This window comes from Leptidea sinapis, chromosome 9, assembly GCF_905404315.1.
Source record: "Leptidea sinapis chromosome 9, ilLepSina1.1, whole genome shotgun sequence".
Classification (NCBI taxonomy): Eukaryota; Metazoa; Arthropoda; class Insecta; order Lepidoptera; family Pieridae; genus Leptidea; species Leptidea sinapis.
This window is the reverse complement of record NC_066273.1, coordinates 98,144-115,667: the sequence shown is the minus strand read 5'-3', so window position 1 is coordinate 115,667 and position 17,524 is coordinate 98,144. Positions and strand designations below refer to the sequence as shown.

The 17,524-nt window shown below is 49.9% G+C and overlaps 1 pseudogene; it reads right to left on the bottom strand.

Annotated features, from left to right (window-relative positions):
- Positions 1-5,213: 5,213 nt before the first annotated feature.
- LOC126966291 (large subunit ribosomal RNA) lies at positions 5,214-8,073 on the bottom strand (annotated as a pseudogene).
- Positions 8,074-17,524: the final 9,451 nt, after the last annotated feature.

The following is a 17,524-nucleotide window of genomic DNA, read 5'->3' as shown; positions in this document are numbered from 1 at the left end:
TCCAATTACTCGCCAAAATTTGCCACCAGGAACAGCAATACCGAACCATCGAGACACGAGATAAACATTTCCCATAAATTGAACGAATTGTGTCTGCAAATACATAGGAATTAAACAACCTTTAATTAATAATTGTGAATTATTAAAACTTGCTTGTTTTATCCGTCAAACGCTAGAAGTGATATAGTGCGCGTGAGCCATAGGCGAGAGTGATAAGGGGTACGAAAGTGTCATGATCATACTACACGTTTTATATGACGTTATGCAAAGTTAAAATAATATAATAATCTACAACGCGAAGAAAAATTGCAACCAATATTAAGATTTGTATAACAATTCATAAAAGTATATAAATATACTAGTAGACCCGACAGACGTTGTCCTGTACACACGTCTTAAATTTGAAATATCGGTCCAGCCGTTAGGAGGACTTCACTCACATACACATGAGCAGGAGAATTATATTATATGCACGGAATTGAGAATCTAAACCAATCTCAAATTCACTGGAACACACAAAAATTTCATCAAAATCGGTTCAGCCGTTTAGGAGGCAGTTCAATTGTGAATCTAAACCATCCTCGAATCCACCTGAAGCCACATAGAAAGTTTCATCAAAATCGGTCCAGCCGTGTAGGAGGAGTTCAGTGACATACACACGCACACAAGAAATATATATATATAAAGATCTCACACATTTTCTTAAGAACTTAAATTCAAAATATTTGAATATAATATTATTTAAGAATATAATAAGAAATATCATCAATCATAGGGTGTCTTCTACCGCATTTATAATGGGGAGTGTCCCGAAGAGCTTTTTCACCTGATTCCTGTCACCGAATTAATTGGTTTTTATATTTAGCCTTAGATGGAGTTTACCACCCACTTAGGGCTGCACTCTCAAGCAACCCGACTCTGAGGAGAGTCCCTCTCGCGGACTCGCTCCGTCGCTACGGGCCTGGCACCCTCTATGGGAAAACGGCCCCGTTCAAGACGAACTTGGACGGGAGCGGCGACCGCGAGAAAGCGGAACCTCCCTAACACCACATGTCCCGCGACCGTGACGACCGCGGGATTCGGCGCTGGGCTTATCCCTGTTCGCTCGCCGCTACTGAGGGAATCCTGGTTAGTTTCTTTTCCTCCGCTTACTAATATGCTTAAATTCGGCGGGTGATCCTCCCTGATCTGAGGCCAACGATAAAAAGTATGAGGCAGACACGATATCCGTCAGCGCAGCGACACCGTCGTGCGCGCGCCGCCAATAAGTCTCAACGACGTATCGTTGACCCGCGCACGTACCGCGATCGAAGCGCCCTTCGGACGTCGAGTCCGCCTACTCGTTTGCACGCTCACGTCGGGCCGAAATAACACGTGCAGCGCACGGGACGCGAACCGAAGGCGCAGCCACGCACGCCGTTCACATAGAGAGCTCTGCATAGATTAATTAAAATTAATCACGAGATATCCGCGTCTGACAGCGAACGAGCGCGCCCCGGTACCGCGCCCGTCTCCGTGACCCACGTCGGGCGTGAGGCGGAGACGGCGTTGCACGCGAACAGCACCACGCGTTGCGGCTTATTTTACATTTTCGAACGGATCGAGCGGGCCCCGGAAAACCGGCGGGGTTTACCCGAGCCCGGCCCGAAGACCGTCACTCGTTTTACACGTTTTTTAGGCGCGCAAACAGTGTTGTCAGTATACAGCGACGGCGTCGTCGTATTCTTTTATGCAGCCGGCCCTCAGACAGGAGTGGTCCTGGATATTTCTCCACGGACGCCCGAGAGAGCCCTTCAAGGTTATAGACTTGGTTTTCACCGACGAAAACCGGAGTCTATTCCTAGCTCCCCATTCCGAGATTCTCTCGAGCGCCACCGCGGCATTGGTCTCGATAACAGCCCTTGAGTTTCCTTCGATGAGTAGCGTTACGTCGTCCGCGTATGCTATCATCCTGACCCCTTGTGGTACGCTCAGCTCCAAAAGGTCATTCAACAGTATATTCCACAGTGTGGGACCTAATACGGATGCCTGTGGGCACCCCATTGTGGAAAGTTTCCATACGACCTCTCCTCCTGCGAACATACCCACCCGCCTATTCAGAAAGTAAGAGCATAGGCACCTGTAGATGTTGGGAGGGCAGCCGCCCTGCTTGTATTTAAGCAGGACCATAGGCCACCACGCGTTGTCAAACGCCCCTGATATGTCCAGAGTTATTGCTTGAACATATTTGTAAGAGCTGGTGGTCACTAAATCCATTATAGTGCTAAGCGCTGTTATTGTAGACCTCCCTTTCATGAATCCGTGTTGCCGGGCTGATATACGACTGTACAGACCCGGAGTACATTCGCATATCAATTGCTCTAATATTTTCCCTAGTACTGGCAAGAGGGTGATCGGTCTATACGCCTTTGGGTCAGTCGCCTTGCCATCACCCTTTGGCAGTACTATTAATCGGCCTTCTTTCCATACATCAGGGAACACGCCCTCATCTATACATTTCCCGTACATTAACGTCATCTCACATGCGGCCACCTTCCACGCTACTTTAACTATACGTGCGGTGACACCATCAATTCCTGGAGCTTTGTCCGGCAGGTTGCGAATTATCGTGCCTATTTGCTCTCTGGTAGGGGGACTTACCTTCTGCCCGCTGGGTAAACAGGCCGCCGCCAGGCGAACCTGCATATGGTACGCCGAGTCGGTCGCCCGGTCGTCGTCCGGACACATCACTGCCAGTATCCCACCCATGGCGCCGCGGATGTCATCAGCGAATCCCTGCGCAAGCTTCAAACCGTTTATGACGTTCTGAGGCGGGCGCACCCTGCCTGTAGCAGCACGGTATGCCATACCCCACGGATCGTCATTCCCACTATCAGCAAGACGCGAGAAGTGGTTGGTCTCCGCTTCCCGCATGGATCTCCTATAGAACGCACGTGCACGATGGAAGCGCATTCTGCAGATTTCTTCTGCCAGTCCGCCCGCGCGCCGAGACTGTTGCCATTCCCGACGCATCCGGTTGTGCTCCCTACGAAGGAAGTCAAGTTTCCTTGACCACCATTCATACCCCTGCACCCGGTCTTGCCTCTTGACGAAATCTAGGCACTCCCCAGCTGTACGACTCAGCATATCAGCGAACTGTTTGCACACGTATTGTGCCGGCTTTCGGCAGTCGAGTCTGCCTGCTCGCCACGAGAGTGTGGTACAGAACCGGTCCCAATCTACCCTTCGATCCCGATATCTCGTTGGTTCCCCTCCTGGTTCTTGCTCTCCCTGGTACCGTGCGGCTGATAGGCTATCCTTGACGATGGAGAACGTGATTAGTTGGTGGTCACTGCTGCTTACTTCCTCCCGAACTCTCCATTGGCGTACAGGGACTCCTCTGGTTGTTATAGTCACGTCGATGTTAGAGGAACCGTTGATCGTGTTAAATGTGAACGGTTCCCCCTCTTTATTGTGCACAAGGAGCCCCTTCGAATGTATAAAGCTCTCCATCGCCAACCTTCTTCTGTTTACCTCCGCACCTCTTCCCTCATATTGCTCGCGGCGGCTGTGCCAGAGCGGCGAGTGGGTGTTGGTGTCGGCCCCGATGACAATTTGTTTTCCCTGGAGTGCTTCCAGTACGCGGTCCAAGTGGTGTATATGGGTCTCTATGTTCTCGCAGTACTGGAAGTATGCCGACACCATATACAGATCGCCGCCATCCCCCCGGAAGTGTGCCACGAGGCAGTGCGACGTCGATAGTTGAGGCAGGATCATTCCGGAGATCTTGGTGCTATTTACGTATATTCCTGCCTTTGAATCTTCCGTGCACTGCAGCAGCCCCGGCAGCTGGGCCCTCGCATACTGTTCTTGGACAAGAACGATACCGAGACCCAGCCTTTGGGCGATTCCCGGGAGTTCCGCTGTTACCGTGAGCGCTCCTTGAAGGTTTATCTGCCCGACGTACATGTGTTCATTCTTATGAGCCATAGTCTGTGCGTTCGGCAGCCCTCTTCTGCGCCGCTATCCGCGCTGGACAAGTAGGTGCTGCCGTCTTGTGGTCTTCGGACTGCTTCCCGGCCTTCGCGCAGGTGGCGCACCGTGACTTGGTAGACTTACAGTCCTTGTGGCCATGCCCAGCTGTACCGCACTTGCTACAGCTCTCCTCCTCAGCCTTGCAGAGTGCCCGTACCATTGGCACTTCATGCAGCACGTCACTTCTCCCATTCAAGGTATACCCGCTCCCTGGACATAAGGCGGTCCCTCCATGTACCGCTGCATGTTAGCACCACAGTGGTACAACTTCCCCCCTTTGACTTCTTGTAGAAGGCCACTTTTGGGAATAAGGATTCCCTTCCCTTTTTCGGGACGTCCGCGAAGTTCTGCTTCCTCAGCGCCCCCAGGAACTCCTTCTCGTCCTTAATGTGGCCCTCGACGTTAATAATAGCCACCAATGGTGTTCTTTGACCTGCATCCTGGACTCTCAGGGTTGAGGGCATGGCCTTCTTAATTTTTTCCGCGTCCTCCTTAGTCCTTGTTTGCAGGACTACGCCTGCGTTCCCTACCTTCCTCAGGCGCGCGACCTGCAGTCCCATCGATGTTGGCTTTATAGCTTCCTTCAAGACGGCCTTGGTTTCCTCCGCCGTCTTAACTCCGCTGTTGTCCGCCGGGTACACCGCAAGTACGCTACCCATCCCCTGTGGCTTAGGCTGCGTTGTTGACCTTCCAGTTCTGAGCGTACTGGCATAGCTCCTGGTTTCGCTCCTGTCTGGTTCTCGGGATGTCGCAGTGTGTGCGCACTCCTTCGCTTTGGCCAGTCTACCGGCCAGAGTCGCGACAACGGCTGTGAGACGTTGCACTTGCGTGCCTATATGTCCAATGTCCGCTTTATTCAACTTGCTTGTGTTCCCAGTTGCCGCAGCCATGATCTCGCTACCAGCCAAGTTGGCGAACTCAATGAGCTCCTCGGTGTCGCACTCCTTCATGGCCCTGCTGCTGCCCTCATTGCTGCTGCTTGTAGAGGGCTCCAACTTCCTCCGAAGAGCCTCTTGCAGCTCCTCCGGTGACTGAAGCGGGCGCTTCTCCGCGCCCCTCAACTCCTCCACACTTCCGAAGCCCCCTGGGGGGTCCTCGCTAGTGACCTCCTTGGGGTAAATAGAGCTAACGACTCAAGCTCGTCTAGCTCCCTCCTCTTCTCCTCTACCGCCTCCCGAAGGAGGCGCTCCGAAGTGTCCATGTTCGTATAACAAGCTTATTAGTATATATTGTGAGAGTTAGTAGATAGGGACAGCGGGAATCTCGTTAATCCATTCATGCGCGTCACTAATTAGATGACGAGGCATTTGGCTATCTCTTAAGAGAGTCATAGTTACTCCCGCCGTTTACCCGCGCTTGCTTGAATTTCTTCACGTTGACATTCAGAGCACTGGGCAGAAATCACATTGCGTCAACACCCGCGAGGGCCATCGCAATGCTTTGTTTTAATTAGACAGTCGGATTCCCCTTGTCCGTGCCAGTTCTGAGCTGACCGTTGAACGGCGGTCGTACAGTACCGCGCCGATCGCGCACGAGACGAAACCGACCCGGACTTACGGTTAGGAAGATCCGCGAAAGGCCGGAACGCGGGTCCGGATTCAACACGACGCGCGAGACCACCTTGCGATGGAGACACGCGCGAGCATCGACCAGGCCCAGCACCGGCCGCATCCGCTTCCCGTCCAAACCCGACACGCCCCGGTCCTCAGAGCCAATCCTTATTCCGAAGTTACGGATCCAATTTGCCGACTTCCCTTACCTACATTATTCTATCGACTAGAGGCTCTTCACCTTGGAGACCTGCTGCGGATATGGGTACGAGCTGGCGCGACATCTCCACGTACATCCCTCACCTGAATTTTCAAGGTCCGCAGAGAGTATCCGGACACCGCCGCAAATGCGGTGCTCTTCGCGTTCCGAACCATATCTCCCTTCTATAGGATTCCATGGAACTCGAACGCTCAGGCAGAAAAGAAAACTCTTCCCGGACCACTCGGCGGCGTCTTCAGGCCACTTTGGGTTACCCCGTCGAACACTCGCTTGAGAAACGAGAGAACGATCATTGAAACGGTTCCGCTGCCGGGTTCCGGAATAGGAACCGGATTCCCTTTCGCTCAAAGGGCGTTATTTATCATATACACAAAATATATATAAACACGCCGCATCGACATAAGATCTCTCCTTGAGCTTAGGATCGACTGACTCGCGAGCAACTACTGTTCACGCAAAACCCTTCTCCACGTCAGTCCTCCAGGGCCTCGCTGGAGTATTTGCTACTACCACCAAGATCTGCACCGACGGAGGCTCCAGGCGGGCTCACGCCCAGACCCTTCTGCGCACTCCGCCGCGCACGTCCTACTCGTTACGGCATAATACGCGTGCGCTTTGACACGCACGCGCCGATTGCCGGTAACGGTAGTGTATAGGCAAAACGCTTCAGCGCCATCCATTTTCAGGGCTGGTCGCTTCGGCAGGTGAGTCGTTGCACACTCCTTGGCGGATTCCGACTTCCATGGCCCCCGTCCTGCTGTCATGAGCGACCAACGCCTTTCATGGTGTCCCATGAGCGTTTTTTAGGCGCCTTTACACTACGTTTGGTTCATCCCACAGCGCCAGTTCTGCTTAAATTGGCCCACTTGGCACCGTCATCAGATCTCCGGCTTCATCGTTCGAGTAAGCCGGAGTTCTCACCCATTTAAAGTTTGAGAATAGGTTGAGGTCGTTTCGGCCCCAATGCCTCTAATCATTCGGTTTACCGGATAAGACTGTTACGAGTCAACGCCAGCTATCCTGAGGGAAACTTCGGACGGAACCAGCTACTAGATGGTTCGATTAGTCTTTCGCCCCTATACCCAGTTCCGACGATCGATTTGCACGTCAGAATCACTACGGTCCTCCATCAGGGTTTCCCCTGACTTCGACCTGACCAGGCATAGTTCACCATCTTTCGGGTCCCAGCATCTGTGCTCAGAGCGCGCCCGCATTCGCTGATTGGAAACGAGACGCCTCGGGAGTGCGAGAGATCGATTTTTGACGACCGACGCTCCATCCTCCCTGAGCGCGCGACAAGCGCGCGCCTTCACTTTCGTTGCGCCTTTCAGTTTTGTCTGTTTGAATTCATAACTCAATGACTCGCACACATGCTAGACTCCTTGGTCCGTGTTTCAAGACGGGTCCTGCGAGTGCCCGAAACAGTAACATCGCCGACTGATACGCGCACAGTCCGAGACTACACGGCTGCGACGACAGCGGCGTCGCGTCAGCATCCGCACAAGGGCAGGATGTCGACGACGACTCTCGCTCGCGTCGGGCCGGACGCGTCCCTGGATGGAGACGCGTGCGCGTTTCATGACAAGTACCGTCCGCCGCCGGCCGGCGATCGTCACGGTCGGACGGCTGTGCGCGTGAACGCGCAGCCGCCCGGCTCCCGGACAACGCTTAGGCCGAACAGACGAACGGGTCGCGATGCATAATGTGTACTAAGAGAGAAGTGCACGCCGTCCGGGTGCGTCAACGGCGGCGACCGGTGAACGCGAGCACGAGTCTCGCGCACATCGCGGCACGCCGCCGTACGCCCCGGAGTGACGATGAATCTCTCCGTTCGTTCATTCGAGTTTCGCAGGTTTACCCCTGAACGGTTTCACGTACTCTTGAACTCTCTCTTCAAAGTTCTTTTCAACTTTCCCTCACGGTACTTGTTCGCTATCGGTCTCGCGGTTATATTTAGCCTTAGATGGAGTTTACCACCCACTTAGGGCTGCACTCTCAAGCAACCCGACTCTGAGGAGAGTCCCTCTCGCGGACTCGCTCCGTCGCTACGGGCCTGGCACCCTCTATGGGAAAACGGCCCCGTTCAAGACGAACTTGGACGGGAGCGGCGACCGCGAGAAAGCGGAACCTCCCTAACACCACATGTCCCGCGACCGTGACGACCGCGGGATTCGGCGCTGGGCTTATCCCTGTTCGCTCGCCGCTACTGAGGGAATCCTGGTTAGTTTCTTTTCCTCCGCTTACTAATATGCTTAAATTCGGCGGGTGATCCTCCCTGATCTGAGGCCAACGATAAAAAGAATGAGGCAGACACGATATCCGTCAGCGCAGCGACACCGTCGTGCGCTGACGGTTGGTCAAAAACTATAATGTTCTGGTGTACAAGGAACAAGAGAAAAGATGGAGACCGGCAGGGAGCGCCGCGCTCCTCGCGCTCGGCGCTACTCGTTATTGGAGAAAACAAGTAAGTGAGATATCCGTCCGGGGAGACCGGCAGGGAGCGCCGCGCTCCTCGCGCTAGGCGGTACTCGCTATTGAGGAATCGACCGTACCCGCTATTGGGGCCGACCGTACTCGCTTTTGGGGCCGATCGTACTCGCTTTTGGAATTTGCGCAGCGCGCCCAACACCACCGGAGCCGCCGCCGCCGCCGACGGCGATGTACACTTATCACAACACTCAACTCGACATAATAACCTGAAAATGATCGTACTCGTTATCATTAGAGTAGTCGCCGTGTACAACAACAACCACGTCTTTCAACTATAATAAATAATAATATATTGTAAAATTTTATAATCATGAGAAATCGCGTGACGCGTCCGTCACGACGAAATATCATGATAATATTATTTATATTATTATGTTATTATAATATTATATGTTGGCCTGTTGTTTGTTTGCACACACACACAACTCTGCTTCTCGGCGACGATGCGTCCTCGGACGAATCACCTGGCGTAGGGCTGAGTCTCAACAGATCGCAGCACGACGCTGCTCTACCGAGCACAACACCCCGCCAGGAACGTAAGTCGTCTACAGACTATTCCGAGCCCCGACATCGAACTGAGGTAAATTCGAAACTTCGACGCCGTGGTGCACGTGTTAATACCGCTCGCACCGTTCGTCGCGTTCCAAATGGGCTTCGACGTCGCGTCTTACGAATAAAACGCGACTAGTAAAGTCACATTGTTTAGAGCCTCCCGACACTCGGGGCTCCACAGTGAGTATATCCTTGCCGGATTCGGCTAGGCTGGCTTCGGCCTTAGAGGCGTTCAGGCATAATCCCGCGGATGGTAGCTTCGCACCACCGGCCGCTCGGCCGATTGCATGAACCGAACCAAATGTCCGAAACTGCGGTTCCTCTCGTACTGAGCAGTATTACTATCGCAACGACACGCCATCAGGAGGGTAAAACTAACCTGTCTCACGATGGTCTAAACCCAGCTCACGTTCCCTTTTGATGGGTGAACAATCCAACGCTTGGCGAATTTTGCTTCGCAATGATAGGAAGAGCCGACATCGAAAGATCAAAAAGCAACGTCGCTATGAACGCTTGGCCGCCACAAGCCAGTAATCCCTGTGGTAATTTTTCTGGCACCTCTTGCTAAAAACTCTTTATACTAAAGGATCGATAGGCCGTGCTTTCGCAGTCCCTATGCGTACTGAACATCTGGATCAAGCCAGCTTTTGCCCTTTTGCTCCACGCGAGGTTTCTGTCCTCGCTGAGCTGGCCTTAGGACACCTGCGTTATTCTTTGACAGATGTACCGCCCCAGTCAAACTCCCCGCCTGGCAGTGTCCTCGAACCGGATCACGCGGGAGTTGTACGGCGACGAGCGTTGCCGCCACGTCGCCACTCTGCACGCTTGGAACGAAACACCGTACGCCCGCCGATATTATCGACCGCGCACCGCTTCCGCCCAACCGAGTAAGTAATGAAACAATGAAAGTAGTGGTTTTTCAGCGACGACCGCGAACGATCTCCCACTTATGCTACACCTCTCATGTCTCCTTACAATGCGAGACTAGAGTCAAGCTCAACAGGGTCTTCTTTCCCCGCTGATTCTCCCAAGCCCGTTCCCTTGGCTGTGGTTTCGCTAGATAGTAGATAGGGACATAACCCACCTCCTTCCCATGGTCTTACCGACCTTTCGGTCATCAAGACCTAGGTTCCGACCGAAACAGCGGGAGATGTACCGGTCCGGATATTCAGGTCCAGTACATTTCTTGACTCCCTACAAGTTCTCATTTTTTTTTGCGTCCCTAGATGGCCCTCTCCCCCTTTCTGGGGGCGGCCGACCACAGCTATGGCTTCGTCGTCGGGCACTCCTTCTTCACCTTCTTCTCTTCTCTAAATCTTCCTTTCTGCGTCTTCGTTACCATCCTGGTTTACCCCTCCATCACTCTCCTGTCACGGTACCAACTTGTGGCAAATCTAACTAACCGCGAGAAGTTCTCCTCTGAGGACACTAGGTCTCCGTGATAAATTGGTCCCGGATTCTTCCTCTCCAGATGGTTCAATAGTTCGCCTCTAGCTTCATCGTACAAGCTGCATTCCCACAGCACGTGGTCGCGGTACTCATCCGTCACGCCACATGGACAAGTACCGTCCCCTTTAAGCCCCAAGTCCCTAAGCCGGCCGTTGAAACTCCCATGACCCGTCAACAGCTGCGACGTGTAGTGGTCGGGCTGCACCCACGCCGCTAGGAGTCTTTCCCCGACACATGGGAAGAAGCGTCTGAGATCTCCACCTCTTTCCTCACGATCCCAGCGCTGCTGCCACATGTTTACCACTTCGGAGTGGATGTCCTTTTTCAATACCGCGAGCTCCTTTTTTACCCTGTCACCCTTCGTCGCTTCTATCTTGCCCGCGCGATAAACTTCCAGATCGGCTGGAAGTACCCCAGCTAGTACTGGCAGTGCGGCCGTACTTGTTGAGCGGTACGCCTTGATGAGAAGCACCAACGACGTTCGTTGTGTTCTGAGCAACCGGCTGGACACCACATACAGGAGCGACCTGTGATACCAGATGCTCGCCGCGTAAGTAATGGTTGCAACGTACGTCCCCCTGTACAAGATCTTAAGTGCCTTGTATCGTATGCCCCAAGAAGTTGAAGATACCCTTGCCATCTTCCCGAAGCACCTCGCGGCTCGCTCTCCGATATCCAAGGCGTGATCGGCGAATGACCCCTTTCCATCAATCGTTATGCCTAAGATTTTAACTGATTCAACCGCACGAAGAGAATCTCCTCCCATTCTAATGACCGGGGGTCGCCCGAGAGAGCCCTTCAAGGTTATAGACTTGGTTTTCACCGACGAAAACCGGAGTCTATTCCTAGCACCCCATTCCGAGATTCTCTCGAGCGCCACCGCGGCATTGGTCTCGATAACAGCCCTTGAGTTTCCTTCGATGAGTAGCGTTACGTCGTCCGCGTATGCTATCATCCTGACCCCTTGTGGTACGCTCAGCTCCAAAAGGTCATTCAACAGTATATTCCACAGTGTGGGACCTAATACGGATCCCTGTGGGCACCCCATTGTGGAAAGTTTCCATACGACCTCTCCTCCTGCGAACATACCCACCCGCCTATTCAGAAAGTAAGAGCATAGGCACCTGTAGATGTTGGGAGGGCAGCCGCCCTGCTTGTATTTAAGCAGGACCATAGGCCACCACGCGTTGTCAAACGCCCCTGATATGTCCAGAGTTATTGCTTGAACATATTTGTAAGAGCTGGTGGTCACTAAATCCATTATAGTGCTAAGCGCTGTTATTGTAGACCTCCCTTTCATGAATCCGTGTTGACGGGCTGATATACGACTGTACAGACCCGGAGTACATTCGCATATCAATTGCTCTAATATTTTCCCTAGTACTGGCAAGAGGGTGATCGGTCTATACGCTTTTGGGTCAGTCGCCTTCCCATCACCCTTTGGCAGTACTATTAATCGGCCTTCTTTCCATACATCAGGGAACACGCCCTCATCTATACATTTCCCGTACATTAACGTCATCTCACATGCGGCCACCTTCCACGCTGCTTTAACTATACGTGCGGTGACACCATCAATTCCTGGAGCTTTGACCGGCAGGTTGCGAATTATCGTGCCTATTTGCTCTCTGGTAGGGGGACTTACCTTCTGCCCGCTGGGTAAACAGGCCGCCGCCAGGCGAACCTGCATATGGTACGCCGAGTCGGTCGCCCGGTCGTCGTCCGGACACATCACTGCCAGTATCCCACCCATGGCGCCGCGGATGTCGTCAGCGAATCTCTGCGCAAGCTTCAAACCGTTTATGACGTTCTGAGGCGGGCGCACCCTGCCTGTAGCAGCATAGTATGCCATACCCCATGGATCGTCATTCCCACTGTCAGCAAGACGCGAGAAATGGTTGGTCTCCGCTTCCCGCATGGATCTCCTATAGAACGCATGTGCACGATGGAAGCGCATTCTGCAGATTTCTTCTGCCAGTCCGCCCGCGCGCCGAGACTGTTGCCATTCCCGACGCATCCGGTTGTGCTCCCTACGAAGGAAGTCAAGTTTCCTTGACCACCATTCATACCCCTGCACCCGATCTTTCCCCTTGGCGAAACCTAGGCACTCCCCAGCTGTACGACTCAGCATATCAGCGAACTGTTTGCACACGTGTTGTGCCGGCTTTCGGCAGTCGAGTCTGCCTGCTCGCCACGAGAGTGTGGTACAGAACCGGTCCCAATCTACCCTTCGATCCCGGTATCATATTGGTGAAATCATAATTTTGTGCGGTGGCCATCTTGGATTTGAAAAATGATCACAAAATCGTTCTCAGCACCCTCGAGAACCTCGGATACGATACCCATAATGTAGTTATCATACTTTTGAGCAGCGGCCATCTTGGATTTAAAAAATGATCACAAAATCGTTCTCTGCACCCTCGAGAACCTAGGATACGATACCCATAATCTAGTTATCATACTTTTGAGCGGTGGCCATCTCAGATTTAAAAATGATCCTAAAATTGTTTTCTGCACCCTCGAGTACCTCGGACACGATATCCATATTGCTGAAAACATAATTTTGTGCGGCGGCCATCTTGCATTTGAAAAATGATCACAAAATGGCTCTCAGTACCCTCGAGAACCTCGGATACGATATCCATATTGCTGAAATAAGAATTTTGTGCGGCGGCCATCTTGGATTTGAAAAATGATCACAAAATCGTTCTCAGCACCCTCGAGAACCTCGGATACGATACCCATAATGTAGTTATCATACTTTTGAGCGGCGGCCATGTTGGATTTGAAAACTGATCACAAAATCGTTCTCTGCACCCTCGAGAACTTCGGATACGATACCCATAATCTAGTTATCATACTTTTGAGCGGCGGCCATCTCGGATTTAAAAATGATCCCAAAATTATTTCTGCACCCTCGAGAACCTCGGAAACGATACCCATAATCTAGTTATCATACTTTTGAGCGGCGGCCATCTTGGATTAGAAAAATGATCACAAAATAGCTCTCAGCACCCTCGAGAACCTCGGATACGATATCCATATTGCTGAAATCAGAAATTTGTGCGGCGGCCCTCTTGGATTTCAAAAATGATCACAGAATTGTTCTCTGCACACTCGAGAACCTCGGATACGATACCCATAATGTAGTTATCATACTTTTGAGCGGCGATCATGTTGGATTTGAAAACTGATCACAAAATCGTTCTCTGCACCCTCGAGAATCTCGGATACGATACCCATAATCTAGTTATCATACTTTTGAGCGGCGGCCATCTCGGATTTAAAAATGATCCCAAAATTGTTTACTGCACCCTCGAGAACCTCGGACACGATATCCATATTGCTGAAAACATAATTTTGTGCGGCGACTATCTTGGGTTAGAGAAATGATCACAAAATCGCTCTCAGCACCCTCGAGAACCTCGGATACGATATCCATAAGGCTGAAATCAGAATTTTGTGCGGCGGCCATCTTGGATTTGAAAAATGATCACAAAATCGTTCTCAGCACCCTCGAGAACCTAGGATACGATACCCATAATGTAGTTATTATACTTTTGATCGGCGGCCATCTTGGATTTGAAAACTGATCACAAAATCGTTATCTGCACTCCTAGAAGAACCTCGGATACGATACCCATAATCTAGTTATCATACTTTAGAGCGTCGGCCATCTCGGATTTAAAAATGATCCCAAAATTGTTTTCTGCAGCCTTGAAAACCTCGGACACGATATCCATATTGCTGAAAACATAATTAGTTTTGGCAGCCCTCTTAGATTTCAAAAATGATCACAGAATTGTTCTCTGCACCCTCGAGAACCTCGGACACGATATCCATATTGTTGAAAACATAATGAGTATTGGAAGCCCTTCTGGATTTCAAAAATGATCACCAAATCGTTCTCTGCAATCTCGAGACCCTCGGGTACGATATCCATATTGGTGATTTCATAATTTTGTGCGGTGGCCATCTTGGATTTGAAAAATGATCACAAAATCGTTCTCAGCACCCTCGAGAACCTCGGATACGATTCCCATAATGTAGTTATCATACTTTTGAGCAGCGGCCATCTTGGATTTAAAAAATGATCACAAAATCGTTCTCTGCACCCTCGAGAACCTAGGATACGATACCCATAATCTAGTTATCATACTTTTGAGCGGCGGCCATCTCGGATTTAAAAATGATCCTAAAATTGTTTTCTGCACCCTCGAGTACCTCGGACACGATATCCATATTGCTGAAAACATAATTTTGTGCGGCGGCCATCTTGAATTTGAAAAATGATCACAAAATTGCTCTCAGCACCCTCGAGAACCTCCAAGATCCTTTTTAAATCCGAGATGGCCGCCGCTCAAAAGTATGATAACTAGATTATGGGTATCGTATCCGAGGTTCTCGAGGGTGCAGAGAACGAATTTGTGATCAGTTTTCAAATCCAAGATGAACGCCGCTCAAAAGTATGATAACTACATTATGGGTATCGTATCCGAGGTTCTCGAGGATGCTGAGAACGATTTTGTGATCATTTTTCAAATTCATGATGGCCGCCGCACAAATTTCTGATTTCAGCAATATGGATATCGTATCCGAGGTTCTCGAGGGTGCTGAGAGCTATTTTGTGATCATTTTTCTAATCCAAGATAGCCGCCGCTCAAAAGTATGATAACTAGATTATGGGTATCGTATCCGAGGTTCTCGAGGGTGCAGAGAACGATTTTGTGATCAGTTTTCAAATCCAACATGGCCGCCGCTCAAAAGTATGATAACTACATTATGGGTATCGTATCCGAGGTTCTCAAGGGTGCTGAGAACGATTTTGTGATCATTTTCCAAATCCAAGATGGCCGCCGCACAATATTCTTATTTCAGCAATATGGATATCGTATCCGAGGTTCTCGAGGGTGCTGAGAGCAATTTTGTGATCATTTTTCAAATTCAAGATGGCCGCCGCACAAAATTATGTTTTCAGCAATATGGATATCGTGTCCGAGGTACTCGAGGGTGCAGAAAACAATTTTAGGATCATTTTTAAATCCGAGATGGCCGCCGCTCAAAAGTATGTTAACTAGATTATGGGTATCGTATCCTAGGTTCTCGAGGGTGCAGATAACGATTTTGTGATCATTTTTTAAATCCAAGATGGCCGCTGCTCAAAAGTATGATAACTACATTATGGGAATCGTATCCGAGGTTCTCGAGGGTGTTGAGAACGATTTTGTGATCATTTTTCAAATCCAAGATGGCCACCGCACAAAATTATGGTTTCACCAATATGGATATCGTACCCGAGGGTCTCGAGATTGCAGAGAACGATTTGGTGATCATTTTTGAAATCCAGAAGGGCTTCCAATACTAATTATGTTTTCAACAATATGGATATCATGTCCGAGGTTCTCGAGGGTGCAGAGAAAAATTCTGTGATCATTTTTGAAATCTAAGAGGGCTGCCAAAACTAATTATGTTTTCAGCAATATGGATATCGTGTCCGAGGTTTTCAAGGCTGCAGAAAACAATTTTGGGATCATTTTTAAATCCGAGATGGCCGACGCTCTAAAGTATGATAACTAGATTATGGGTATCGTATCCGAGGTTCTCGAAGGTGCAGATAACGATTTTGTGATCAGTTTTCAAATCCAAGATGGCCGCCGATCAAAAGTATAATAACTACATTATGGGTATCGTATCCTAGGTTCTCGAGGGTGCTGAGAACGATTTTGTGATCATTTTTCAAATCCAAGATGGCCGCCGCACAAAATTCTGATTTCAGCCTTATGGATATCGTATCCGAGGTTCTCGAGGGTGCTGAGAGCGATTTTGTGATCATTTTTCTAACCCAAGATAGTCGCCGCACAAAATTATGTTTTCAGCAATATGGATATCGTGTCCGAGGTTCTCGAGGGTGCAGAAAACAATTTTGGGATCATTTTTAAATCCGAGATGGCCGCCGCTCAAAAGTATGATAACTAGATTATGGGTATCGTATCCGAGATTCTCGAGGGTGCAGAGAACGATTTTGTGATCAGTTTTCAAATCCAACATGATCGCCGCTCAAAAGTATGATAACTACATTATGGGTATCGTATCCGAGGTTCTCGAGGGTGCTGAGAACGATTTTGTGATCATTTTCCAAATCCAAGATGGCCGCCGCACAAAATTCTTATTTCAGCAATATGGATATCGTATCCGAGGTTCTCGAGGGTGCTGAGAGCAATTTTGTGATCATTTTTCAAATTCAAGATGGCCGCCGCACAAAATTATGTTTTCAGCAATATGGATATCGTGTCCGAGGTACTCGAGGGTGCAGAGAACAATTCTGTGATCATTTTTGAAATCCAAGAGGGCCGTCGCACAAATTTCTGATTTCAGCAATATGGATATCGTATCCGAGGTTCTCGAGGGTGCTGAGAGCTATTTTGTGATCATTTTTCTAATCCAAGATGGCCGCCGCTCAAAAGTATGATAACTAGATTATGGGTATCGTATCCGAGGTTCTCGAGGGTGCAGAAATAATTTTGGGATCATTTTTAAATCCGAGATGGCCGCCGCTCAAAAGTATGATAACTAGATTACGGGTATCGTATCCGAAGTTCTCGAGGGTGCAGAGAACGATTTTGTGATCAGTTTTCAAATCCAACATGGCCGCCGCTCAAAAGTATGATAACTACATTATGGGTATCGTATCCGAGGTTCTCGAGGGTGCTGAGAACGATTTTGTGATCATTTTCCAAATCCAAGATGGCCGCCGCACAAAATTCTTATTTCAGCAATATGGATATCGTATCCGAGGTTCTCGAGGGTGCTGAGAGCAATTTTGTGATTATTTTTCAAATTCAAGATGGCCGCCGCACAAAATTATGTTTTCAGCAATATGGATATCGTGTCCGAGGTACTCGAGGGTGCAGAAAACAATTTTAGGATCATTTTTAAATCTGAGATGGCTACCGCTCAAAAGTATGATAACTAGATTATGGGTATCGTATCCTAGGTTCTCGAGGGTGCAGAGAACGATTTTGTGATCATTTTTTAAATCCAAGATGGCCGCTGCTCAAAAGTATGATAACTACATTATGGGTATCGTATCCGAGGTTCTCGAGGGTGCTGAGAACGATTTTGTGATCATTTTTCAAATCCAAGATGGCCACCGCACAAAATTATGATTTCACCAATATGGATATCGTACCCGAGGGTCTCGAGAGTGCAGAGAATGGTGGTGATCATTTTTGAAAAACAGAAGGGCTTC